Source organism: Lampris incognitus, chromosome 1 (assembly GCF_029633865.1).
Source record: "Lampris incognitus isolate fLamInc1 chromosome 1, fLamInc1.hap2, whole genome shotgun sequence".
Classification (NCBI taxonomy): domain Eukaryota; kingdom Metazoa; phylum Chordata; class Actinopteri; order Lampriformes; family Lampridae; genus Lampris; species Lampris incognitus.
The window spans coordinates 115469092-115496560 of record NC_079211.1 but is presented as its reverse complement, the minus strand read 5'-3'; positions in this window follow the sequence as shown (position 1 = coordinate 115496560).

Here is a 27469-nt window from a genome sequence, read left to right as displayed (position 1 = left end):
TCATGCCGCTCATTATGGTGGAGTCCTGCACACTGGCAGCACGTGGGGGGCTTCCCTGTGTGGCGCCGCCGCTCTAATGACACCATGCTGCTACCTGGACAGCGAGGACTCGCGTCTCGGTACCAACCCCCGCTTGTCTGCAGCCTCTACTACAGCTACAGCTCAGCACCATCCTAAAGACACTGAGGACACCTGGGAAAAGGATTATTAGAGAACCCAGCAGGTCTTATTCTTAAAAAGGAGTCACCAGTTGTTGTAACCTCAGCACAACAGCACAATTTAATTTGACTAATATGTTAATCACCTAGAATTATGTGTAACACTTTCTTGGAATCAACCCACTAACTACCTGGCAGCTTCCACTACTGGGAAGCGCAAACTCTTCATTACCAGATGATTCTGACAAGTAGCCTCGACCAAAAAGACTCCAGTGCCTACATAAAGCACTACATAAATATAACCCATTATTATTATTATTATCATTGATGTTGTTGTTATTATTATTATTACTGATGTTATTATTATTGATGTTGATATTGTTATTATTATTATTGATGTTATTATTATTATTACTGATGTTATTATTATTGATGTTGATATTGTTATTATTATTATTATTATCATTGATGTTATTATTGTTGTTATTATATTATTATAGTTGTTACCATTATTATTATTATTATTATTATATGATTTTCAAGATAATTTTTGTCATTGATTTGTTTTTAGAATTAAATATTAACAGCATAATGTACTGAGTATTATTTTGATACCAGATTAATATAATTGAATAACACCAAACATGACAAAATAAGGCTAATTTCCAGTTGACACTGAATGAAACGTGAGTTGTTTTTTTTTGTCCATAAACTAAAGACATTCTTTTGCAATTTTATGGGGACATTTTGGGGTAGCACAGGGTTGTTTGCATGAAGGAAAACATTAAGTGTATATTATCAGGTTATGCTGCCTTCAATTCAGTTTAATTTTTGGTTATTAAAAACAATGTGCAGGAACGTGGAAAATGAAATGAGGGCAGCGGCTTCGCCAGACAGACATGGACATACAGACAGAGCAAGACAGACATGGACAGACAAAGCAAGACAGACATGGACAGACACAGTATAAGAGATGCAGAAGAAGACTGAAAGCTAAAGATAAAGTAAGAGAAAAGCATGAGTATACACATATCCACAGACATTGAGTGGGTAGCCAGGTTAATGTGGGCAACAGCTTGGGGAAGAAGCTGTTTTTGAGCCTGGTAGTGCAGGCTCTGAGGCTCCTGTAGCGCCTCCCAGAACGCAGGGGGGAGAACAGTCCATGGTTGGGGTGGGTGGGATCTCTGCTGATGCCAAGACCCCCTCAAAGGCAGCGTTGGTGATAAATGTCTTTTCTGGCTGGGAGCTGGGTACCGGTGATATGCTGGGCCGCCTGGACGACCCGCCGCATGTTTGTAGATACAGGATTACGCAAGCGCATCAACAACATCCAATAGCAGCACTTTGTCACAACAGATAAATGGCACCTTTCTTGCTGAGGTGACTGCCTCCGTGAACTCCTCACCGGCTTAATTAAGAATCAATAGTGCTTGGTGCTGTTCACAAAGGGGGATTCTGTCATTCATTGTGCTCGGATGTCTCTGTGTGGACACTCGTAGCGTGGGTGCACAACCAGAGATCATCTGAGGTGTTACCTTTGTTGCTTACTTGAAGACCACACTCGTTGCGTAATGGACCGAAGGGAAGAACTGGTTAATGACTGGATGGAACACTCTTTGTTGATGGGAAATGCAGTCAAAAAGACATTGTCTTTTGTGCTGTGGTTTAAATCAAATCCCCGTGATAATTCATATCAAGTCACATCACATTGGATACAGAAACCCACATTCAGGATCATATGTGAACTTTCATATTGTGAAGTTCTCACCCCACATTTTGGAAAGAATCACTGGACAAACATTGCTAATTCATTGACAGGAGAAGACAGTCCAGGTTACAGAGAAATTGTCCTTGAGGGCACTGGTTCAGTTGCTCGGATGGCCAAACTTGAGCATCCTTGAGCAAGATACTTTTACCCGGAGATGCACTAGAGACACTACACCAGCTTTTCAGTCCCTGCAGCTCAGTTTGAAGACACAGGAAGACGTCCCCCTCGGGACACGGCACAGTTGAAGCTGTTAATATATAGACTACTAACTTGATCACAAACCAACAACTGACTTTATCATTTACTCTGATTTTATAAACATGCCGACAGCTTTATCTGCTTATTGTTATCGGAGTAAGAATCTCCCACTTATGGTACCTGGACTTTTACACCAACAGCTTTTTCAGCTTCACGCTAGCTTTTTGAAACCATGCATACAAAACGTCACCAGTTCCAGTGATGTCATCATAACCACACAAACATGCCAAATTGCATATTCATTTAGGAAGACTTAAAACACAAACCAGTTGTTCATGGTTGAGCCGAGCACCCTGCCAAACTGAGCAAAGAGCATCGTAACCCATCATGCTGTGCCACACAAATGTTGGCGATACAAAGAGTGAACAGGCAAATGACTTAATTTTCAATTTATATCACAAGCAAAGAAACGAAATGACTGGATAATAAGGCTGCATAATAAGATCATAAAAAATTAAAAATATATATTACAAACGAGTTGACAAGACTAAGTTTGGCAGGACCATTGGCATTGTATTAATGCACCTTTTCCCCATTTGTGTCTGTTCATTCTGTATTTGTGATTAACAGATAAGGAAGTCATTCATTTGTTTACTGCTTAAATCGCAGAAACTGTCTTGGTATAACATGAATGCAACTGAAGACCATGCCGACAGCGTGTTTGCTGCGTTTGCAGTGATCAGCAGTGATCTGCAGTGTGCCAGTAGACCCACAGAGCTGGTCTGCAGGCTAACAGTTATCTGTGCCACACAGCGCCCAGCAGGAACGCCGTGCCGGTGTGGCTCTGCAATAAAGATTTAAAATAAGAGGTGGAGAAAATGATCCAACATGCCTGCTACAGGACGGTCAACTCCACGACTGGGCAGCGACGGCAGCAAACATTGAAAGACTGAATGGAAAATAGATCACTTGTTAAAATAACCGATGTGTACCCAGGTTTTAGAGAAATTAGGTAATTTCATACCACGTAAAGACTCTAAATTAAATATCACTTCAAGTGATTACTCAGAGTATTCAAATTGCTGGTCCCCATGTAGATGTAGTTAGTATGTCAGATGCATATATTTGAATGAATCCATGGACTGGAGCATCACGGGACGCACATAACCTTGGCCCCATCATGCTATTTTTTCTAAATTCTGTTTTCTTGTGCAGGGGCCATAGAGACCCTCTACTGTTCCGTCTTAGTTCATCTTTGGTCTCATGAATAAAGCTGAAAGGCTCAGACCCTGTTGATGAATGCCCAGGGATTTTCTATGTGTCAATGGCAAAGGTCAAGCACCTATTGTTGACAGAAAACGCTGTTATTCACAAACGGGGCTCGAGTGAACACCACTTTACATTCACAAGAGGGGGCCTAGCGCTGAAATATTCTACGCACCAAAACTGCTGATGAATATAAGGCAGAATAATAAAGATCCTGTATCCATCACGGTTTCAAACTACTCTTAGGGATGTTTTGTCCCAATATAGTGCAATGTTGCTGTAATCAGCAAGCGAGATTTGATTCACAGAACATCCCAAAAATCTCACATAACCCTATTTTTTTTCTTCTTGTTCTTAACAAAGGATACATTTCTAATTATAACCAACTATTGCTTCTGGAAAAGCCTAATTGTGAGTAAAAACTAATCAGTCCATGAGTTGACCCTATCGCCTTCCCTCGGCTACTGATATGGAGCAAAATAAGCCAGCTGAAACCCTCCAAATGGCACACGGGCCTGTCAAAGAAGTCATATGAGGATGGTCATCATGCTCTTTGATTTCCTCTTTAAAAGTCAATAGTCGGAGCTGTGCTCAATAAGAGCACTTCCCTCCAGTCAGGCCGATGACTAAATGGGCCTTTAGATTAAAGTCAGATAAGATCGGTTTGCTGTTGTTCGTGACTATCAACTTCTGACATAAAAAAATAACATTAATAACATGGCAGACGGTTTTTCAGACGTGTCCTCTTCCCTTGAGAGGGTCAAGAGTGGGTAGCAGACATTTTGCACTCTGAATTAAGATGGCCAAAATAAACTATTTTTAGAGAATGATTCTCGGGGTGGTTGAAAGGCAGACCGCCGTGGCTTTGATTTATGACTGAGGGGAACAGATTGTACTAGCTAGCACAAGGACACCAGTGGCTCTTCCCTGTTGAAATGCATAATATTTTTATCATTTTTTTAATATTTTCAGTGCTGACGTGTTAGGAAACATTTTGAAGTTATTTTCAGATGATCTCCTTTGTGTTTGATCCTTAATTTTTCCAACATTACACCACCCCCTGGAAAAAGAAACAACCCACTACTCAATGTTGAAGTGATAACGTACATCCCTGCCTTGCACACTTGCTTGTTTCCTTTATGAAATCACCAGCTCATTTTAAACGGTAACTCAAACTGCTAAATTGCCACATGTCATCATTTAAATCATCGTGGGGTTCCAATGACGACAACAAAAACAGAATAACTGTTAAAACTTAATGGTGAATAGAGGAATCCCCCCAAGCACTCCCTCAACCCCCTGAGAAAAGATAAAAAAAAAGAAAAAAAGAAAACCAACACAATCACGACTTATGTCTGCCGCAGTATGGTGCAGTGGTGAGCTGAAGAAGTGCACCGTTTGTATTTGTTTAAAACCCTGTAAACCGGGAGGATAAAAAAAAATCAGGTGGTGACTTTGGGTCTATTTTATGTGGGACCGCGTGCCGTGCCGGTCAATGTGCAGACGCAGCGGGGCTCACAGGCACCTGGCTGGACGACCCAGGCTAACACACAAAGCCATCTGGGGGGTAATTACCACAAGGTATTCTTTAAAAAGACCAGATGGGGATGAGGGGGGACACCGAGAGATTCTACCCCACCCCATCATTTACCACAGAATTCCATTCAATTACATACTTAATCCACCCACCGGTTAGCTCTTTCAGACTCTGCCGTTGTTGTGCTTGTTCCTTTATGCTAATTTAGCTTCTCCCCACACCTCCCTGGGATGAAAAGAAAAGGAGAGAGAGAAAAAGGGAAAGTGAGAAACATACAAGTGCCTTAAGGGACTCAAAAGGCATTATTCATTCTCCAATCGTTTCCACCACAGCAAGTACAGTAACTCTTTACCCCCTCCCCCCCTCCCTCCCTCCCTCCCTCTCTCTTTCTGTGCTGCTGCCATGAAGAGATGGCTTTTAGAGCAGGGAGGAAGTGGTGAGGGGAAAGCTCAGTGAGAGCGAGAGAAAAGGACAGGGGGAGGGGAGAGAAACGGTGACAGAGCGCAAGAAAAAAAGAGTGGGTTTGTTTTAGACAAGGTCAAGTCAGGGTTCAGGGTTCATGGTGGCACCAGCTGAGGGTGATGGGGCCACCTGTTATTTGGGGGGCACATATCTCTTTCTTTTCCAGCTGTAGTCCCTCCCTTCCTAGCTACCTCCAGCACCACCAACACCACCCAATCTAGTTAACCAAAACCCCTGTGCCCCCCACCCCCCATCCCCAGTTACTATCCCTTGAGAATACATAATCAGATCCTCTGTCTTTTTATAGCCGTGCTCTATTCTGTTCAAAGCAGGCTAATGTCTCAAGCAGATGCTGCAGACTGTCTGCAGTGTTGTGATGGGATGGAGTTTCGATCACCGAAACTCAGTGCAATACTCTCATCACCATCCCTTTTCAAATCAGTCAGCAAATATTTGAATTGGTAATTGCAGAATGAAAACATATATACCAGTTAAAAGTTTTTGCAAATTTAGCATAACATCAAACAGAAAAATCTCATAAAACTGAAAAGAAGTATTTTTTTAGGCAATATATAAAATCTTTAAAAATCTTTAAGATAAGGGGAGAGACAAAAGGAAGAAAAAAAAAACTTGAAAAAAAAAAACAAAAAAACAGAAACAAACCCAACAAAGCTTATTCCAGCTCTTGCTGGCTCGCTTTAGGTCAGCAGAATCTTTCCAATCAGTTTTTATGTATTTTACTTTTATGGATATGAAAAATGTTGTGTACATTAAGGTTCATAAGGCATACTCAATAACATTCATTCTTATATTTAAAAGCTTGGTTGAAATGAAAGTGAATTTATAAAGTCAGCAGAAAGACATTCAGTCATAATCATTTTAATTTTTTCTTAAATTCAGTAACTAGATGATCAATAACAGGCTTTATAAAGTATCATAAATGCTAACATTAATTGTTGGCACACAAATCAGCAAACAAGTTAACCAACTATAACCCCCAGGATGTTGCTAGCAAACTAACTGAGTTACAAACCGAAGACAGCATCAGGCCAAATCCCACATCGAACTGCAACATGCATTTTCTATAATTTACATACCTAACGGGAGCAGCCGGAAGTAGTAGTAGTAGCAGTAGTAATAGTTAACCTATATATCTAGCTACGAGTTATAGGCTCTCTTACATCAATGTAACATTTTGAATGACACGAAACAAATAAGGCCATTGAGCAGGGGCTTTCCTCTAGGCCAGCAATATTTGTGCAACCATTCACCCCCCTTTTTCCTCTCAATTTGGCACGATCAATTCCCTATTTCCAGGCTCCCACCACTGTTTGACCCTTACGGAAGCTGGGGAGAGCAAAGACCTTCATGTCAGTCCTCTGATACACGTGTAACCGGCAACCCAACCACTTCTTTAAACATGCCTGGTGCAGGTTTCTGCAAGGGAACGTTAAATGCCTTCACTAATTCCCCGAGATCCACCTGCAGCTGTATATGTGCCCCATCACTTACAGGAGTTGCTAGTTGCAATAGTAAGACAAATTGCTACTGCCAGTTCCCCACCCATGAGTGCCCCCAGTTTCCCATCCTACATTACCCAGTCCAGCCAGAGGTAACCAGTGGTGCTATATGGGTGGGGAAAATTTGGACAATTCCAAGGGCCCCTGACTATCAGAGCCCCTAATAAAATATTGGAACATAAGGTTAGTAAAATTTTGTACATCAATATATATTTTCATGGGTGCCAAAATCCCAGCACAGGGATTGTAACTATGAACCTAGGTGTTAAGACGCTAGCATTATAGTCCATTGAACAAATCCAAGCACACACAACCTTTGCCTTTAAATTTCAACTTGCTTTTGATGAACTGAAAATTTTCTGAAGAAAAAATGAGAGATATGTAACAGCTGTACCTACATTGCATATTTAAGATTACTAACAATTTCACTCATCAGATTTTAAACATACCTGAAGCACAATACCACAGAAAGTTGAATCAGTTCATCTGGACACAACGTTTATTGAGAGAAACGTTTCATCTCTCATCTAAGTGACCTCTTCAGTCAAAACCAGGGGTCTCAAACTCAACTTACCTGGGGGCCGCTGGAGGTAGAGTTTGGGTGAGGCTGGGCCGCAAGTATTCCAAAAAAAAAAAAAAGTACAACCGATCCAATGTTCTCAATCTTTTTTTCTTTTTTCTTTATATATACAGGTGATCAAAACAAGACAGGTAACAGTACAAGTGCAGGAACAAAAACGAACAGTGTGAGACAAAAAGGGGACACCAGGTTCTGTTATGACAAGATGGAATACTAATAAGCTAATAAGCTAAAAAAAACAAAACAAAACAACAAAAATAAACAAGCTATCAAATAAGCTCATTGACCTCCATTTGAAGCACAGGAGGGGCATCTTGCACATCAAAGGAGAAGGGGTCAGAAAAAATTTGAAAAGTGGCTCTGTGTGTCTTGAACTCTGCAAACCTGTGGTCAAATTGCTCCTGTAGCTTCACAATGGCATCAGCATACTTCTCACCACTGAATGGTGTGCCTGCATCCATGAGTGCCTTGCATGCTGAGAAACGGCAGAGGTTTGTCTGAGAGAGCTGGGCTTTCCATAACACAAGTTTTGTGGAGAATGATCTCACGTTGTCATAGGCAGCACTGACAAGCTGCCCCTGGTTTTGTAATTTCTTGTTCAGTACATTCAGCTCATGTGTGATGTCAACAAGGAAAGCTAAGTCCATGAGCCATTTGGGATCACTTAGCACAGGAACAGCCATCCCAGCCTTCTCCATGAAGGCTTTCACTTCTGCTCTCAACTCAAAAAACCTCTTCAAGACGTTTCCCCTGCTGAGCCAACGTACCTCAGTGAAGTAGAGCACATCCTCATATGCTGACTCTATTTCCTCCAAAAAGGCGTGGAACTCCCGGTGCTTTAAACCCCTGGATCTGATATGGTTGATGCATTTCACAACGACAGACATCACATTGTCAAACTTCAGGCATTTGCTGCAAAGGGCCTGCTGATGGATAATGCAGTGCAGAGCAATGGCCTCCTCCACACCCTCCTCTTCCAGTTTTTTTTTGAACAAGTGCCACCACTCCATTTCTCCTCCCTGTCATTGATGGCGCTCCGTCGGTTGTTATTCCAGCAAACCTCTTCCACGGCAAACCCGCATCCACAATGGCATCACACAGCTGGCGGAATATCTCCTGAGAGGTGGTCTGGCCATGTATTGGAATCACTGTGAGCAACTCCTCCATCACTTCAAAACTGTCGTCAGCACCACGGACTTAGATTGCAAGCTGCGCAGTGTCAATGATGTCTGTGCTCTCATCGAGAGCAACTGAGTATGCACAGAAACGTTTGGCTTTCTCACGCAGTTGATCATATATGTTACCTGACAGGTCAGAAATGCGCTCTGCCACTGTGTTGGCTGAAAGGCTGATGTTGCTAAACTGACCCTTCTTTTCCAGACAGACTATACTTGCAGCCTGTAACATGCACTTTTTAACAAACTCCCCTTCTTTGAATGGCTTTCCCGACTTAGCAATCATCTCACTCACCACGTAGCTAGCTTCGACTGCTGCATCATTATCTTTGCTAGCTTTCTTGAAGAAATCTTGTCGCTTCAGTAAACATGTTTTAAGATTGGCGACCCGTTTCTCTCTCTCATCTCCCTGGTATTTTGTATACTCATCAGCATGTCTAGTCGAGTAATGACGTCTGATGTTGTATTCCTTGTGCACCGTAACTTTCTCGGTGCATATAAGACACGTCGGGCTGCCTCTGTGCTCAACAAAAAAATATGCCATGTCCCACTTTTCCTGAAATTGTCTGTGCTCGTCACCAACTTTTCTCTTCACGGCAGGTTTTGAGAAAGACATAACTGGGGCTTGCTGACAGGATATATTTTCCTTCCACTTGGTGTCACCCCGGAATCAAGTTTCAACCAAGTTTCAACCATTGCTAATTTGCGCTGCCCAGTATGGCGCGTTCAAGTTGTGCTCGGAAGTCGGACTTTCTGAGCTCCGAGTTGGACATTTCAACTGGAAGTCTGAAATCCGAGTCGTTCCAATTTACAACTTCCAACGTAACGGGAACGCACCATGACTTGACAACAAACGCGACACCGGAAGCTGTCATGAGCCTGCGCTATGGTAGCTCATAAGTGAAAAATAAAAGCCCAGGGCAAGCGCGGGCCGCACTAACACTAAACTTTGATGTCAAGAAGGGGGGCACAAAATAACGTCCCGTGGGCCGCAGTTGGCCCGCGGGCCGCGAGTTTGAGACCCATGGTCTAAACTGACTGCAAGTATCCCCACCCTTATAAACAATACAGTGACTGCAGGTACCCCCCCCCCCTTATAAACAATACAGTGACTGCAGGTACCTCCCCCTTATAAACAATACAGTGACTGCAGGTATCCCCCCCTTATAAACAATACAGTGACTGCAGGTATCCCCCCCCCTTATAAACAATACAGTGACATAAGGACCAACAATAAAGATTGGTTTCTTCAGCAAATTGCTGTGACTATTAACTAGAGTTACAATGTATGTGTACTGTTCACAGAGGGTGTGGGGATAGTTGCAATCACAGCATTGTAAGATGACGACAGATGCACTCTTAGCCCCCCCAACCCCATCCCCCTCGGTACAGGGATGATCGCTTGACCTCTTTGACTCCCCGTTCAAACCGCAATCGTAGTTAGACGAAAGGCATAAGGAAAATTGTGACTTTGTGAGTCTATGAGTGTTTGCATTGTATGTGTATGTTAGTGGTTAATTGCGAGGAAAAAGGGTTAGGGTCTAGTGTATAAGAGTACACCAAGATAATTAAAAGTAAACATAAGGAAATAATCATAGAATAAGAAATCTACAAATATGCATTTACACCACACCAAATAAAATAAATGCCAAAATGCGAAGAGGATGGAAAAAAAAAGAAAAAAGGAAGCGTAATCTACAAAAAGACTCACTGGCCAATCGCCAGGAGGTCGGCCCCTTTAGTCGAGCTGTTATGACGTCGCCTTGTGGTGCAGGACACCCTGGATTGAATCCCGCACCGGGCGAGAAAACAGCTCGGTCACACTGGTGGCAACAATGAGATCCGGAAGCGTGCAGAGCCTCATAAATCTCTCTGGAGCGCGGGAATAAGGAAGCGCGAGGGCACGCTTCCGGGAGAGGGTGACTACTGTAACCTACAAAAAGACTCACTGGCCGATCGCCAGGGGGTCAGCCCCCATTATTCCAGCGGTTAGTGGTGTCGCCTTGTGGTGCAGGACACCCTGGATTGAATCCCGCACTGGGCGAGAAAATAACTCGGTTACAGAAGAAAGGAGTGAATGCCTAAGTGGGACTATGCTTCTGGTCCAAGCTGGAATTGGGTTATGGGGTAAATGAATCAGAATCATGTTTATTGGCCATGTAGGTTTGCACACACCCACATATATATATATATGTATATAATCTGACTCCGGTTTTGTGGCTCTCTAAGTGTACTTCAAATAGAATAACAACACTACAACACAATGTAATAATGGGAATATTGTGGTCGAGTAAGATCCCTACAAAAGCTGCACCCCTATGCTAGCCAAGTGGTTTGGGCCAGAAGTTTACACTAGAGGGAGATGAAAGGGGTGAAATGATGTAAGGTGTTGATCATTAGTTCATTTTTGCTTTTCCATATGTTTACAATACAAAGTGCACTTGTTCTGTATTTACTGAAAAGAGGTTAATGCAGTCAAAACAAGTTACGCCGTTTCAAATCTAATTTGTTAAGCATATTAAATGCGACGTCGCCTGTTGCACATTGGTATGGGCACATGCGCAGTTTCCACTCAGTTCGCGCTTGGGACTGAGAGAGGTGTACGATAACAAGATGCTGCACATAACATTGTGGTTAATTGCTTAATGTATGCCGAAATGCAGGTTATATGATGTGGATTAAGTGTATGATAAAAGCTCTGTGTAAACCACGAATCGACAGAGTTTGTAGTGTTGTAGTATTTACAATACAGCAAGCTTTGTGATCGCCATTTTGGTGCAAGTTAGCCTTTGAAGTGGCCGTTCCGTGCTGTGTCACGGGCTGTTGCCGCGGCAAAATGGGAAATGTAGTTTTTGCTTCTGTGCCGGGCAGACTGGTCAAGCAGACATTTTTTTTGTTGGTATATGAGACAGCATTGAATGTACATATGTTCATGCACTTAACCTAACCTGCAATGCGAAAGAGGATTGTGGCATATGCATCCTCAGAGAGAAGCTGCTATGTGAGACTGCATTGATATTCATCACCCTTGTCCTATTATACACTGTTATTGCAAGTATATGTTGATTCTAACAAAATGACTGTATTTGAGTTATTCAGTTATTTGTATACGTATATTCCTGTTTAGTGTAACATTTATTTTGCTCTATGTTATTCATACAGTTTAAAGTTACAGGGGCCGTACACAGTAGTACAAATTTCTGTAAATGTACCAGTTTAGCCATCTTGGCAACTGGGGATAGCCACCGGGGATACTGCGCCTGCTCATATTGTGCGAATTGTATTGTGATATACACATGCCGTGAGTTCGGGCTTGGGACTGAGAGAGACATAGAGAAAGCTGTTATGTGAGAATGCAATGATGTTCATCACCCTTGACCTATTGTACCCTGTGATTGCAGATCAATTAGTAAAGCACTGAAGGGGAGCTGTGTGTCCGGTGGGTTCTTTATCAAGTCACTATGGAATGGGTGGCAGTATTTGGGGGCTCGTCCGGGATCTGCAACTTCTCATGTTGTAGATACTGAAAGAACCACGGTGACAGATGTGTAGAGATGGAAGCAAGCTGCAGGTCTTCAGGGGTAGAGGTGTCTGACGCAGATAGCAGTCGCAGATGGGCCCAGAGAAAACGCTGTCAGGATGGCTGATGGCGATACATGGAAGAAGCTAGTATGGTGCATTCAGAAACTCCTGTTCCAGCTGTCTCAGACCAGTTGCATGAACTGGCCACAGCCATCAGCGGGGAAATTACGTCCAAGCACCCAGACAGCATGGAATACAATGAAGCCGAACTGTAACTCTGACTATGTTGTGAGCTACATCAGCAGTGACCACCTGAGGACGTTGGAGGACCAGGGCTTCATACAGCTGCTCTGTCTCCAGGACCTCATTCACCGGGTGGCAGAGGATGGAAATGGGCATGAACCCTCCGAGACATCAAATGCACCAGAGGACCACAACGCGTCTGACATCTCAGTTGAGGGATTCCACTTGCCAGCATCTGCAGTTCCCCTGGTTCCAGGCACCAGCACTACAGAAACTTCACCCATACTACACAGTGGACTAGTGAGATTGTCAGATGTGGCAAGCCTACCGCCACAGCATGAATTTAAAAATGTTGGTGGTCAGATTTCAGACAGATGTATTGATATGAGTTACAGAAACATTTGCAGGCAGATTGATGATGGGTTAAAAGCAAATGTCTCTGAGTCTGAGGTTGTTAGGTCGGTTATTAGGGTTATAAAGCCAGGTGCTTTAAATACACGTTATGTAATAGTGATGGGCTGACAGTGACTGAACTCAAATCTACTACTACTTTCGGCTGCTCCCGTTAGGGGTCGCCACAGCGGATCATCCGTTTCCATTTCTTCCTGTCTTCTGCGTCTTCCTCTGTCACACCAGCCACCTGCATGTCTTCCCTCACCACATCCATAAACCTACTCTTTGGCCTTCCTCTTCTCCTCTTCCCTGGCAGCTCCATATTCGGCATCCTTCTCCCAATATACTCAGCATCTCTCCTCCACACATGTCCAAGCCATCTCAATCTTGCCTCTCTTGCTTTGTCTCAAAACCGTCCAACCTGAGCGGTCCCTCTAATATAATCGTTCCTAATCCTGTCCTTCTTGGTTACTCCCGGTGAAAATCTTAGCATCTTCAACTCTGCCCTCCAGCTCCGCCTTCTGTCTTTTCGTCAGTGCCACTGTCTCCAAACCATATAACATAGCTGGTCTCACAACCATCTTGTAAACTTTCCCTTTAACTCTTGCTGATACCCTTCTGTCGCAAATCACTCCTGAAACACTTCTCCACCCAGTCCAACCTGCCTGCACTCTCTTTTTCACCTCTCTACTGCACTCCCCGTTACTTTGGACAGTTGACCCCAAGTATTTAAACTCAAATGCCTTTGTCACCTCCACTCCTTGCATCCTGACCATTCCACTGTCCTCTCTCTCATTCACGCATAGGTATTCCGTCTTGCTCCTACTGACTTTCATTCCTCTTCTCTCCAGTGCATACCTCCACCTCTCCAGGCTCTCCTCAACCTGCACCCTACTCTCGCTACAGATCACAATGTCATCCGCGAACATCATCGTCCATGGAGACTCCTGCCTGATCTTGTCCGTCAACCTGTCTATCACCATTGCAAACAAGAAAGGGCTAAGAGCCGATCCTTGATGTAATCCCACCTCCACCTTGAACCCATCTGTCATTCCAACCGCACACCTCACCATTGTCACACTTCCCTCATACGTATCCTGCACCACTCCTACATACTTCTCTGCAACTCCTGACTTCCTCATACAATACCACACCTCCTCTCTCGGCACTCTGTCTTAAGCTTTCTCTAAATCTACAAAGACACAATACAACTCTTTCTGGCCTTCTCTATACTTCTCAATCAACATTCTCAAAGCAAACATCGCATCTGTGGTGCTCTTTCGTGGCATGAAACCATACTGCTGCTTGCTGATCGTCACCTCTCCTCTTAACCTAGCTTCTATTACTCTTTCCCAAATCTTCATGCTGTGGCTGATCAACTTTATACCTCTGTAGTTGTTACAGTTCTGCACATCGCCCTTGTTCTTGAAAATCGGTACCAGTATGCTTCTTCTCCACTCCTCAGGCATCCTCTCACTTTCCAGGATTGTGTTAAACAATCTAGTTAAAAACTCCACTGCCATCTCTCCTAAACATCTCCATGCCTCCACAGGTGTCATCAGGACCAACTGCCTTTCCACTCTTCATCCTCTTCATAGCTGCCCTCACTTCCTCCTTGCTAATCCGCTGAACTTCCTGATTCACTATCCCTACATCATCCAACCTTCTCTCTCTCTCATTTTCTTCATTCATCAGCCCCTCAAAGTATTCCTTCCACCTTCTTAGCACACTCTCCTCGCTTGTCAGCACATTTCCATCTCTATCCTTGATCGCCCTAACTTGCTGCACATCCTTTGCAGCTTGGTCCCTCTGTCTAGCCAATCGGTACAAGTCCTTTTCTCCTTCCTTAGTGTCTAATCTGTCATACAACTCACCATACGCCTTTTCCTTTGCCACCTCTCTCTTTGCTTTACGCTGCATCTCCTTGTACTCCTGTCTACTTTCTTCATCTCTCTTACTATCCCACTTCTTCTTTGCCAACCTTTTCCTCTGTATAATTTGCTGTACTTCCTCATTCCACCACCAAGTCTCCTTGTCTTCCTTCCTCTGTCCTGATGACACACCAAGTACCTTCCTAGCTGTCTCCCTCACTATTTCTGCAGTGGTTTTCCAGCCATCTGGCAACTCTTCACTACCACCCAGTGCCCGTCTTAACTCCTGCCTGAACTCCACACAACATTCTTCCTTCTTCAACTTCCACCATTTGATCTTCGGCTGTGTCTTCACTCGCTTCCTCTTCTTGGTCTCTAAAGTCATCCTACAGACCACCATCCGATGCTGCCTAGCTACGTTCTCCCCTGTCACCACCTTGCAGTCTCCAATCCCTTTTAGATGGCGCCTTCTACATAAGATATAGTCCACCTGTGTGCACTTTCCTCCACTCTTGTACGTCACCCTGTGTTCCTCCCTCTTCTTGAAATATGTATTCACCACAGCCATTTCCATCCTTTTCGCAAAATCGACCACCATCTGTCCTTCCACATTTCTCTTCTTGACTCCATACCTTCCCATCACCTCCTCATCACCTCTGTTCCCTTCACCAACATGTCCATTGAAGTCCGCTCCAATAACCACTCTCTCCTCCTTGGGTACCCTCTCCACCATGTCGTCCAACTCACTCCAGAATTCTTCTTTTTCATCCATCTCACACCCAACTTGCGGGGCATATGCGCTGATAACATTCAGCAATAAACCTTCAATTTCCAGCTTCATACTCATCACTCTGTCTGACACTCTCTTCACCTCCAGCACGCTCTTGACATACTCTTCCTTCAGAATTACCCCTACCCCATTACCCCTCCCATTCACACCATGGTAGAAGAGTTTGAACCCACCTCCGATACTCCTGGCCTTACTCCCCTTCCACCTGGTCTCTTGCACACACAGTATGCCTACCTTTCTTCTTTCCATCATGTCAGCCAGCTCTCTCCCTTTACCAGTCATAGTGCCAACATTCAAAGTTCCAACTCTCACCTCCACATGCCTACCCTTCCTCCTCTCTAGCTGCCTCTGGACATGCTTTCCCCCTCTCCTTCTCCTTCGCCCAACAGTAGCATAGTTTCCACCGACACCCTGCTGGTTAACAGTACCGGTGGCGGTCGTTGGTAACCCGGGCCTCGACCGATCCGGTATGTAAGTCTTATTTATGATCCACATATTTGATTTGGCAAAGATTTTACGCCAGATGCCCTTCCTGACGCAACCCTCCCCATTTGTCCGGGCTTGGGACCGGCACTAAGGATGCACTGGCTTGTGCATCCTCAGTGGCTGAACTCAAATGCTTTCTCAAATCGCACATGAAAGGGAAAGACAGTAGTGAAATGTTTCAGGAGCTCGGCAGCACCAGAGCAGCTCGACAGAGACTCCTCAGCAATTTGTCTATAGACTCAGTGGGCTTAAATAAAGTGTCCTGCATGCTTCTAATCAGGGAGTGGCATCATTCAAGTATGACAAAAATCTGGTCCAGGGCGTATTCCTCTGCACCTTATACACAGGGTTGAGTGATAAATACTCAGATGTCAGGAGAGATGTAAAACCTTATGTTAATGACCTTAAAGTGACAGATACCGTTATACTTGACCGAATCAAAGAGTTGGTGAAGAAGGAAACAGAAAGGCAGAATTTTCTAGGGGAGTTTGGCAGACGCGCTCAGCGAGTGCGTATATACACTCACCGGCCACTTTATTAGGCACACCTGTCCAACTGCTCGTTAACGCAAATTTCTAATCAGCCAATCACATGGCAGCAACTCAATGCATTTAGGCATGTAGACATGGTCAAGACGATCTGCTGCAGTTCAAACCGAGCATCAGAATGGGGAAGAAAGGTGATTTAAGTGACTTTGAATGTGGCATGGTTGTTGGTGCCAGACGGGCTGGTCTGAGTATTTCAGAAACTGCTGATCTACTGGGATTTTCACGCACAACCATCTCTAGGGTTTACAGAGAATGGTCTGAAAAAGAGAAAATATCCAGTGAGCGGCAGTTCTGTGGGCGAAAATGCCTTGTTGATGCCAGAGGTCAGAGGAGAATGGCCAGACTGGTTCGAGCTGACAGAAAGGAAACAGTAACTCAAATAACCACTCATTACAACCGAGGTATGCAGAAGAGCATCTCTGAACGCACAACACGTCGAACCTTGAGGCAGATGGGCTACAGCAGCAGAAGACCACACCGGGTGCCACTCCTGTCAGCTAAGAACAGGAAACGGAGGCTACAATTCGCACAGGCTCACCAAAATTGGACAATGGAAGATTGGAAAAACGTTGCCTGGTCTGATTAGTCATCTCGATTTCTGCTGCGACATTCGGATGGTAGGGTCAGAATTTGGCGTCAACAACATGGAAGCATGGATCCATCCTGCCTTGTATCAACGGTTCAGGCTGGTGGTGGTGGTGTAATGGTGTGGGGGATATTTTCTTGGCATACTTTGGGCCCCTTAGTACCAATTGAGCATCGTGTCAACGCCACAGCTTACCTGAGTATTGTTGCTGACCATGTCCATCCCTTTATGACCACAGTGTTCCCATCTTCTGATGGCTACTTCCAGCAGGATAACGCGCCATGTCATAAAGCTCGAATCATCTCAGACTGGTTTCTTGAACATGACAATGAGTTCACTGTACTCAAATGGCCTCCACAGTCACCAGATCTCAATCCAATAGAGCACCTTTGGGATGTGGTGGACCGGGAGATTCACATCATGGATGTGCAGCCGACAAATCTGCAGCAACTGTGTGATGCTATCATGTCAATATGGACCAAACTCTCTGAGGAATGTTTCCAGTACCTTGTTGAATCTATGCCACGAAGGATTAAGGCAGTTCTGAAGGCAAAAGGGGGTCCAACCCGGTACTAGCAAGGTGTACCTAATAAAGTGGCCAGTGAGTGTAGTTCAGCGAAGTGAGAGAAGTGAAAACACTCGTGAGAAGGGAGCAGTGTAAGGGCTTCTGAATGCAGACATACAAGCCAATAGAGCAGTACTGGAGTTAGCAGGTCAGTTTTCATCCCTTGCCAAAAACCTGGAAAAAATTCTCACCGTCAGAGGCACAGTGGAGGAGAGTAAACATTGTGTGGATGCCATGGTAGTGAAAACAGCAGTGTCTTGAAACAGACAAGAAAAGGGCAAATGTAACAGATGTGTCAAACACGGTAATGAGAATTGTGTTCACTGTTTCTAGTGTGGTCAAGCTGGGCACCAGGCAGTGGGCTGTTTACTCCAGGTGCAGAGACAGGGAAATTTGAAGAAGTCACTGGAGGGGGGCAGCCTGTGACCTTACCTTCAATCATGTTCCCTTCTGAGGGTTTGAAACATAGTACCAATTTAGATGCCACTCAAGTGAATGTTGAAAAATGCAAACAAAAACAGGAAACCAAACTTGTGGCACCATTGACTGGAGAGAAATGCATACTCCCATGCCTGATAAATGGGGTGTATTGTGAGACATTATTGGACGGATACTGGTGCCCAGGTCACTATTGTTGGGAGAGGTTAACTTGACGAAAATCTACGAGACACTGTCATTCAACCCTATAGAAAAATTACTGGAAACAAATGAACGTCTTCATCTAACTACAGCCAACGTGCTGGGCATGCCTTTTGAGGGGTGGATTGAGGCGGTAGTGGAAATTCAGTGTGGGATGGTGGTCTATTCCATTGCCTACCAACATGGGGGATCGGCGGTTCGAATCCCCGCATTACCTCCGGCTTGGTCGAGTATCCCTACAGACACAATTGGCCGTGTCTGCGGGTGGGAAGCCGGATGTGGGTATGTGTCCTGGTCGCTGCGCTAGCGCCTCCTCTGGGCGGTTGGGGCGCCTGTTCGGGGGGGGAGGGGGAACTGGGGGGGAATAGCGTGATCCTTCCATGCACTACGTCCCCCTGGTAAAACTCCGCCCCTTCTGTATCAGGAAATCGGGAACATTTATTTGTCATTTCATTCCATGCACCTGCGCACATGAGATAAAATGACATGATATCGTTTCCCCCAGCCCACAGCAGTGCAACACAAAGACAAAAACACATCCAATATTGGCCCCAATATCTTCTGCCATATTTAACACCTCTCTAAGCCAATGTACAGTCCCACAGTGCTTCGAACTCTCTACCATCATTCCTGTGCCGAAGTCCTCAAAGATGACCTACCTCAATGACTTCAGACCAGTTGCCCTAACATCTGTAGCCATGAAAGCATTTGAGCGCATCATTCTGTCACACTTGAAATCTTGCACCTCCCATATGTTGGATCCATATTAATTTGCCTATCAAGCCAACCGGTCTGTTGAGGATGCACTTAGCATAGCCCTCTATCATGCCCTGCAACACCTGGAATCACTAAACACCTACGCACGCATCCTGTTCATAGACTGTAGTTCTGCCTTCAACTCCATCATATTCTTTACCATACTCTTGGATATGAACATTGACCCAGTCATATGCCACTGGATTAGGAACTTCCAGTGGAACAAGCCACAGAGGGTGAAGGTTAATTACTTAACCTCACACCCTCTTACCCTAAGTACAGGTGCTCTTCAGGGCTGTGTTTTCTCCCCCTGGCTCTTCTCACTTTACACCACCCACTTTATATCCACGGATAGCTCTGTGAAAATAATAAAACACACAGTCGACACAACCATTGTAAGGCCTCATGTCCAACATGAAAACCAGTACTGCAGTGCAGTAGACCAAGCTGTCACTTGGTGTGCAAACAACAACTTTCTGCTTAATACAGCCAAAACCCAAGAACTCATTATTGACTTCCGATGCATGCCGAATCCTAAAATACCCATACAAGTGAACCACCACCGACTCTTTTAAATTCCTTGGAACATACATCAGCAATAACCTGAAGTGGAAAATTAACACAGAGCACATCATTGCAAAAGCTCAACAACGCTTTTACTTTCGTAGGCAGCTTAAAAAATACCGGATCAAACATCAACTGCTCGTTCTGTTTTACTCAGCCATCATCGAGTCCATCATAACGTCTTCTATTACAGTATTACAGCATTACAGTATTACAGTATGGTACGGTGGCATGGGCAGTCAAACATGGAAAAAACTGTAGCGGATTGTCAACAAGACATCCAAAACCATAGGCAACCCACTCCCTTAATTGAATCTCTACATACCAACCGGACTTTAAAGCAAGCAAAGAAGATCATCTCCGACCCCTCACATCCTGCTCATCACCTCTTCCAGCTCCTTCCCTCAGGGAGGCGCTACAGGTCACTGTCCACTAAGACTAAACGCTTAGCAAAGTTTTTTCCCCTAGCCATCAGGACTCTGAATTCCTCCCTAGTCCCCTCCTCACACACCATTGGCGTAAATACCCCCATTCACCTAATTGTTATGCATGATATGTTTATTTCTGTTATTGTGTTCATGATCATATGTGGAGTGTCTGTTGTTGTCCATGTATGTATTGTGCTGCAGAGTTTAATGTGTACTAAAAACAAATTCCACCGGGCTTGGTCGTGTTGCTAATAAAATAATCTAATCTAATCTAATCTAATCTAATCTAATTAAACTACAAGAAAACATCCAAACTACAAAAAAACAACAACAACAAAAACACATTTATCCATCAAAAAACAAAACAAAAAACAAAACAAAAATTCACTGTCCAAGAGAGTGAACGCCAGGACGACTGTCAGAACTGGTGGTCTGCATGGGCTAGCAGTTAGCTTAGCCTGCCCCACTTCCGCGTCCTGTCAGACCGCCTTCGGTGTTTCCTCCTCGGGTGCAGCTCCAGGCAGCAGCAGACCAGGCTCTGCCAGCCGATCCAACGCCAGCTCTCCCAGCCAGACACCTTTGGCATGCCTCCCCACACTCCACACGATGACACCAGAAACACAGTCAATGCTAGGCAAGGCCACTGCCTGACCACCCTTGGTGTTATAGGAATTGCTGGTCTGCACGGGCTAGCAGTTAGCTTAGCCTGCCCCACTTCCGCGTCCTGTCAGATCTGAAAATCTGAAAATTAGACTCTGATGACATACAGGTGCAAAGTTCATTCATTCTTTCATCTTCAGCCGCGTCTCCAGTGGCAGCAAGCTAAGTAGGGCACTCCAGATGTCCCTCTCCCCAGCAATGCCCTCTGACTCCTCATGGGGGATCCCAAGGCATTCCCAGGCCAGATTGGGCATGTAGTCCCTCCAGTGAGTTCTGGGTCTATCCCGGGGTCTCCTCCCAGTTGGCCGTGCCAAGTAAACCTCCAAAGGAAGGCACCCAAGGGGCCTTCTAATTAGATGCCCGAACCACCTCAACTGGCTCCTTTCGATGCGAAGGAGCAGCAGCTCTACTCCGAGCTCCCTCCGGATGTCCGAGCTCCTCACCCTATCTCTAAAGCTAAGCCAAGACACCCTACGGAGGAAACTAATTTCAGCCGCTTTTATCTGTGATCTCACCCTTTCGGTCACTACCCAAAGCTCATGACCATAGGTGAGGGTTGGAACGAAGGTTGCCTAGTAAATTGAGAGCTTTGCCTTCCGGCTCAGCTCCCTCTCCACCACAACGGTCTGGTACAACGTCCACATTACTGCTGATGCTGCACCAATCTGCCTGTCAATCTCCCGTTCCATCCTACCCTCACTTGTGGAGGGTAGGATGTACAGAAGTTGTTCAGTTCAATTCCTAAGCTGCTCTACAAAGAAGTGAAAGACTATGTCCGCATCCTACTCGAAAGAGGCTGGATTCCGAAGTCAAAGTCATCATACTCTTCACATATTGTCTGTGTGAGGAAAAAGGACCAAAATTTTAGGCTGTGCTAGGATTTCAGGGGTCTAAACAAGGAGACAATACCAGACAGGCATCCTCTACCAATAATTCAAGATCTTTTGGACAGCTTGGGAGGGTTCACATTGTTCTCCACCCCCCCTTTTTTCCCCTCCCCAATTGTATCCAGCCAATTACCCAACTCTTCCGAGCTGTCCTGGTCACTGCTCCACCCCCTCTGCTGAGCTGGGGAGGGCTGCAGATTACCACACGCTTCCTCCGATACATGTGGAGTCGCCAGCCGCTTCTTTTCACGTGACAGTGAGGAGTTTCGCCAGGGCAACATAGCACATGGGAGGATCAAGCTATTTCCCCAGTTCCCCCTCCCCCCCGAACGGGCGGCCCAACCAACCAGAGGAGGTGCTAGTGCAGCGACCAGGACACATACCCACATCTGGCTTTCCACCCGCAAACATGGCCAATTGAGTCTGTAGGGATACCCGACCAAGCTGGAGGTAACACGGATTTGAACCGGCGATCCCCATGTTGGTAGGCAATGGACTAGACCGTTATGCTACCCGGACACCCCATTGTTCTCCATTCTTGATCAAGGGTCGGCCTATCACCAAGGCTTTGTGTCAGAGGAATCCAGGCACATGAAAGCTTTCAGTACAACATAGGGCTTACACAAATGGGTTTGTAACGCATTTGGATTGATGAACGCCCCAGCTGAATTTCAAAGATGCATGGAAGAGACACCTGATGGGATCAGAGATGAATGTTGCTCACCATATCTAGATGATGTGCTATGCTACTCACAGACTTTTGAGGATCATGTAGAGGATGTTAAAGTGTTGCAAAGTATGCATCAACATGGCATTAAACTGAGACCAGGCAAGTGTGAACTCTTCAAATGGGGGGGGGGGGAGCTACATTGGCTGCATGCTTTCAGGGGAAGGAGTCTGTGTTGACCCGAAAGACTTACAGAGGGAGGACAGTGGAATGGTGAGGATGCACGGAGTAGAGGTGATGAAGGCGTATGAGTTTAAATACTCGGGGTCAACTGCTTGAGTGCAGAAGAGAGGTGAAGAAGAGTGTGCAGGCAGGGTGGAGTGGGTGGAGAAGAGTGTCAGGAGTGATTTGCGACAGGCTAGGACAAGAGTGAAGGAGAGATGCTGGGTATATTGGGAGAAGTATGCTGAATACGGAACTGCCATGGAACAGGAAAAGAGGAAGGCCAAAGAGGAGGTTTATGAATGTGGTGAGGGAAGACATGCAGGTGGCTGGTGTGACAGGAAGATGCAGAGGACAGGAAGAGATGGAAATGGATGATTCGCTGTGGCGTCCCCTAACAGGAGTAGCTGAAAGTAGTAGTAGTAGTATTAGTAGTCAGCGGCGGACTGGAAATGAAAAATGGCCCTAGACTTTTTGACTCAGACTGACCAACTAACCCCCCCCCCCCCAAGCGATACACCACCACCCAAACAAACCACCAAGAAAACTTCCGGTGCTCCAGATAGCCAGTCTACCATTGGTGGTAGTAATAGTAGTAGTACCAGTTGTAGTAGTGTGGTAGCGGTAGTAGTTGTAGTAACACTTAACAATCTTAACCAAAGCAATTTTTGTAATATATAGGGCATGGAAACCAGATTGGAATTTCTCAAATTTGCTATTACTTCGTTTTTCTTTTAACTTTTTTAAGCTGAAAACATGTTGGTATGACTCGAGGGTGGTGAACTTATTACCTCGGTGATAAATATAACAAAAAAGAGACCATTACATGGCGTTTCTGAGAGAGAAAATCTGTGCAAATACTCAATATAGTCAACCCCCTAATGTGATTACATAGTATGAGAGCATCAAAGACACCAAGACCTGTATTGTATAGGTGACACACATGGGTTCCTGCACATTAGGGCTATAAAATGTGAGGTAAGTAGAAAGTCAACACGCTTGTCTTTGCCATCTAATCCCCCCGGTTTGTCTTCTGAGAAGTTCCAGCATGGCGTTTTGTTACAGCCCTACCACCTTCAGCTCCCCATGCCATCATCACTGTGCTTTTTTCACCTTTATTAATTTGTGAGTGGATGGAGACCGGCTAAAGATGAATGCTTACTTACTATTTAAAAAGCAAGTCAATCGAAATCGGATTACGAATATGGTTCAGAAACATTGCATTGGAACTTGGTCTGAAATTGTCAAGAATACCTGAGTCTTGTGTTCTCTTTTTCAGATGAGGGCACACAATAACAGTTTTAAGTGAAGAAGAAAAATATAAATTCTCCAAAGCGTGGTTGACAATAACTATAACTTGATCAGACAGGCATTCAAAAACCTTTTTGAAAAAGCTGGAGGGAAAAGGGGTTAGAGGCACTGATCTAAATCCCATAACTCACTTGTAATGATACCAGACTCTTAATGTCTTTCGTTATCACAAAATTGTTAATTTCAACAATTTAACTTTTTCTGTTGACCACTGTCACAGCCAAACATTCAACATCAACACAGTAGCTGAGTGGCATGCTGAACGTGATAAAAAACACATCTTTGAATTTGCAATGGGTAATAAAAATATGTTTGGATGATAATATTACCCCCTCCATGTTGCTTCAAAACTTTCGGTTAGTAATGTTTAACTTTTTTTCATCCATATTAGTCCTGTTGAGGTCAAGATGTCCTTCCTTTGGGAGCTCATTTCTAGATAGCAGCTGCACATTTATGTGGTAAGAAATAATTTCAGAAACCTTCAAACCTTTCATCACTTTGGAGATAGATTGTATCAATACCTGAGTGACAGTTTTCTAATCTTTTATGGATTAGGAGATACATAAATGTATTCATTGATTATTTTGCTTCCAGTCACCATGTGTCCTATCAATGGACCCTTTCTCTCATGAACATGGACTAAACATTATTTGTGGCCCCAAACTTCCTTTGATTAATTTGACACAACTGACCTGTTGAGGGAATTCAGAGACTATTTAGATATGATGGTATTCAAGTTTTATAAATCCAAGTCAGCAAACCTCGCAGACAGTCATGCTTCTGGTTTTCTGTCTCTCACCTTAGTGCATATGCATGGGCTGCAAGCAAGTAGCCACGACCTGTGTGTCCATCACTACAGTAGTTGTGTCCATCACTAGCGCCCTTGTGTCCATCACTAGAGCAGTTGTGTCCATCACCAGGGTCCTTGTGTCCATCACTAGAGTAGTTGTGTCCATCACTAGAGTAGTTGGGGCCAATAAAGCAACAGTGCCTCTGACAGCTAAAACACTAGTGACTGTAGCTTTGGTAATGTACTGTGACTGTACATTAATAGAAACTATATTTTTGGTCTGTGCATTAGGCTTTAGCTGGAGGTCCTTCAGACACGGTAGCTTAGTCTCCTTAATGAAACAATACAATAGGTCAAATCCCTGCATCAACAGGTCCCTGCAGCAGTAATCACTATACCCTAAAGCCAAGGAAAGAAAGCCGTTTTATTTTGGTCATTGTACAGTTACAATGTGTAACAGTGGGCAGCTGCAGCACCCAGAGACAACTCCAGTTCTTCTTTCCATTGCCTCACTCCGGGGCACAGGCAGGAGAATTAATTCTAACATGCATGTCTTTTTGATGGTGGGAGGAAACCCACACAGACATGGGGAGAACATGCAAACTCCACACAGAAAGGACCTGGCACAGCCTTGGGGTTCGAACCCAGGACCTTCTTGCTGTGAGGCAACAGTGCTAACCACCAGGCCACCATGCCCAGTGGTTAAGAGTTTGGGAGAGTTGATTCGGTGTATCAATAGTTTGTACATGTCTGGGATGCATTTTTCCACAATTTTTTATTTTTCTTTAGGGGCGGCGGGGACGCTGGTGGAATTTTCCCCACTTTCGCTGTAGGTAATTCAGCCAAGAATACCACTGAATTTACCATGGTGTATTGAAAAAATTGATATCTAATAAACAACTTATTAACTTGACATCAACTGGGACAATTGAGGGCTGATTCAGATTTGCTGTGGTACCACACAGTTCACAGAACTAGCTGTAATAGGCAAGCACACACCATCACAGAGACACAGTGGTGAGTCAAATGACTTGAGTCAAGTACTGCCTGTAGCCTGCCCATCAAATATGAACGTTGTAGTGTTCAATATCAACTCAAGTCTAGATGCCGTTGTTGTCGAGGTTTCATATTGAACAGGAAGATTCTTCTCGTCTTGCATCAGCCGTCGCTGGTGTGCAGTGGTCTTATTTCTTAGTGTTAGCTCTGGCAGTTACAGAAGGCAGTGTTACCTGTAACATAATGCCAGCACAGTTGTAATACTTTGTTGGCCTCCATTTTAATAATCTAACAATGTAATTAATGTTACCATGCTGGTGTAACCCACATGATTACATGTACCCTGTGACGTATGTAAGTTCCACGAGTAGCCTCTAGGAGGCACACGAGCTACAGAGTTTAAACCATGCAAACAACCGTCGACAATAGAGAAGAGAAATACGGATATTTAGAAATACGGACAACTTTGACTATGGATACCTGAATTATTGATATTTGAACTACGGATATTTGAGCTACAGGACATTTGAACTACGACAAAAAAGATCCCTCCCACGAAGCTTCCTTGACAGATGATCTCCCGTTGAAGGAAGAAGGAAGACTCTTTTCTCTTGTGTTTTGTACGCTGCTGGAATCCTGACTGTTTTTTTAGTACCCCGAACAACCCCCCTTGCTACACCCTTTTGGAACCCTTGGATACCCCCTTTGGATTGCCCCCATCATCGCCCTGGATTTGGATTCATCATCATCGCCTCTACATTAACTTGCCCCTGTGATTGTGGTAGGATCTGGACATTGCACCTTGCACAGATTGGAAGACTGAATCATTCCCCCTTTTCTTTTCTTTATTATTTTCTTTGAGTGCACTCATACTTTATTTTGGATTATTTTCTTTAATTTGTTAGTGTAGAATATGGCTGCATGAGTAATATATTAGAAGGGTATAAAATAGAATATAGATAGATATAGACAATAAATAGAATATTAGGAAGAACTTTTAAAAAGTGTAATAGAGTAAAATATATATATACACTACCGTTCAAAAGTTTGGGATCACCCAAACAATTTCGTGTTTTCCATGAAAAGTCACACTTATTCACCACCATATGTTGTGAAATGAATAGAAAATAGAGTCAAGACATTGACAAGGTTAGAAATAATGATTTGTATTTGAAATAAGATTTTTTTTACATCAAACTTTGCTTTCGTCAAAGAATCCTCCATTTGCAGCAATTACAGCATTGCAGACCTTTGGCATTCCAGCTGTTAATTTGTTGAGGTAATCTGGAGAAATTGCACCCCACGCTTCCAGAAGCAGCTCCCACAAGTTGGATTGGTTGGATGGGCACTTCTTTGAGCAGATTGAGTTTCTGGAGCATCACATTTGTGGGGTCAATTAAACGCTCAAAATGGCCAGAAAAAGAGAACTTTCATCTGAAACTCGACAGTCTATTCTTGTTCTTAGAAATGAAGGCTATTCCATGCGAGAAATTGCTAAGAAATTGAAGATTTCCTACACCGGTGTGTACTACTCCCTTCAGAGGACAGCACAAACAGGCTCTAACAGGTACTATTTAATGAAGATGCCAGTTGGGGACCTATGAGGCGTCTGTTTCTCAAACTAGAGACTCTAATGTACTTATCTTCTTGCTCAGTTGTGCAACGCGGCCTCCCACTTCTTTTTTTACTCTGGTTAGAGCCTGTTTGTGCTGTCCTCTGAAGGGAGTAGTACACACCGGTGTAGGAAATCTTCAATTTCTTAGCAATTTCTCGCATGGAATAGCCTTCATTTCTAAGAACAAGAATAGACTGTCGAGTTTCAGATGAAAGTTCTCTTTTTCTGGCCATTTTGAGCGTTTAATTGACCCCACAAATGTGATG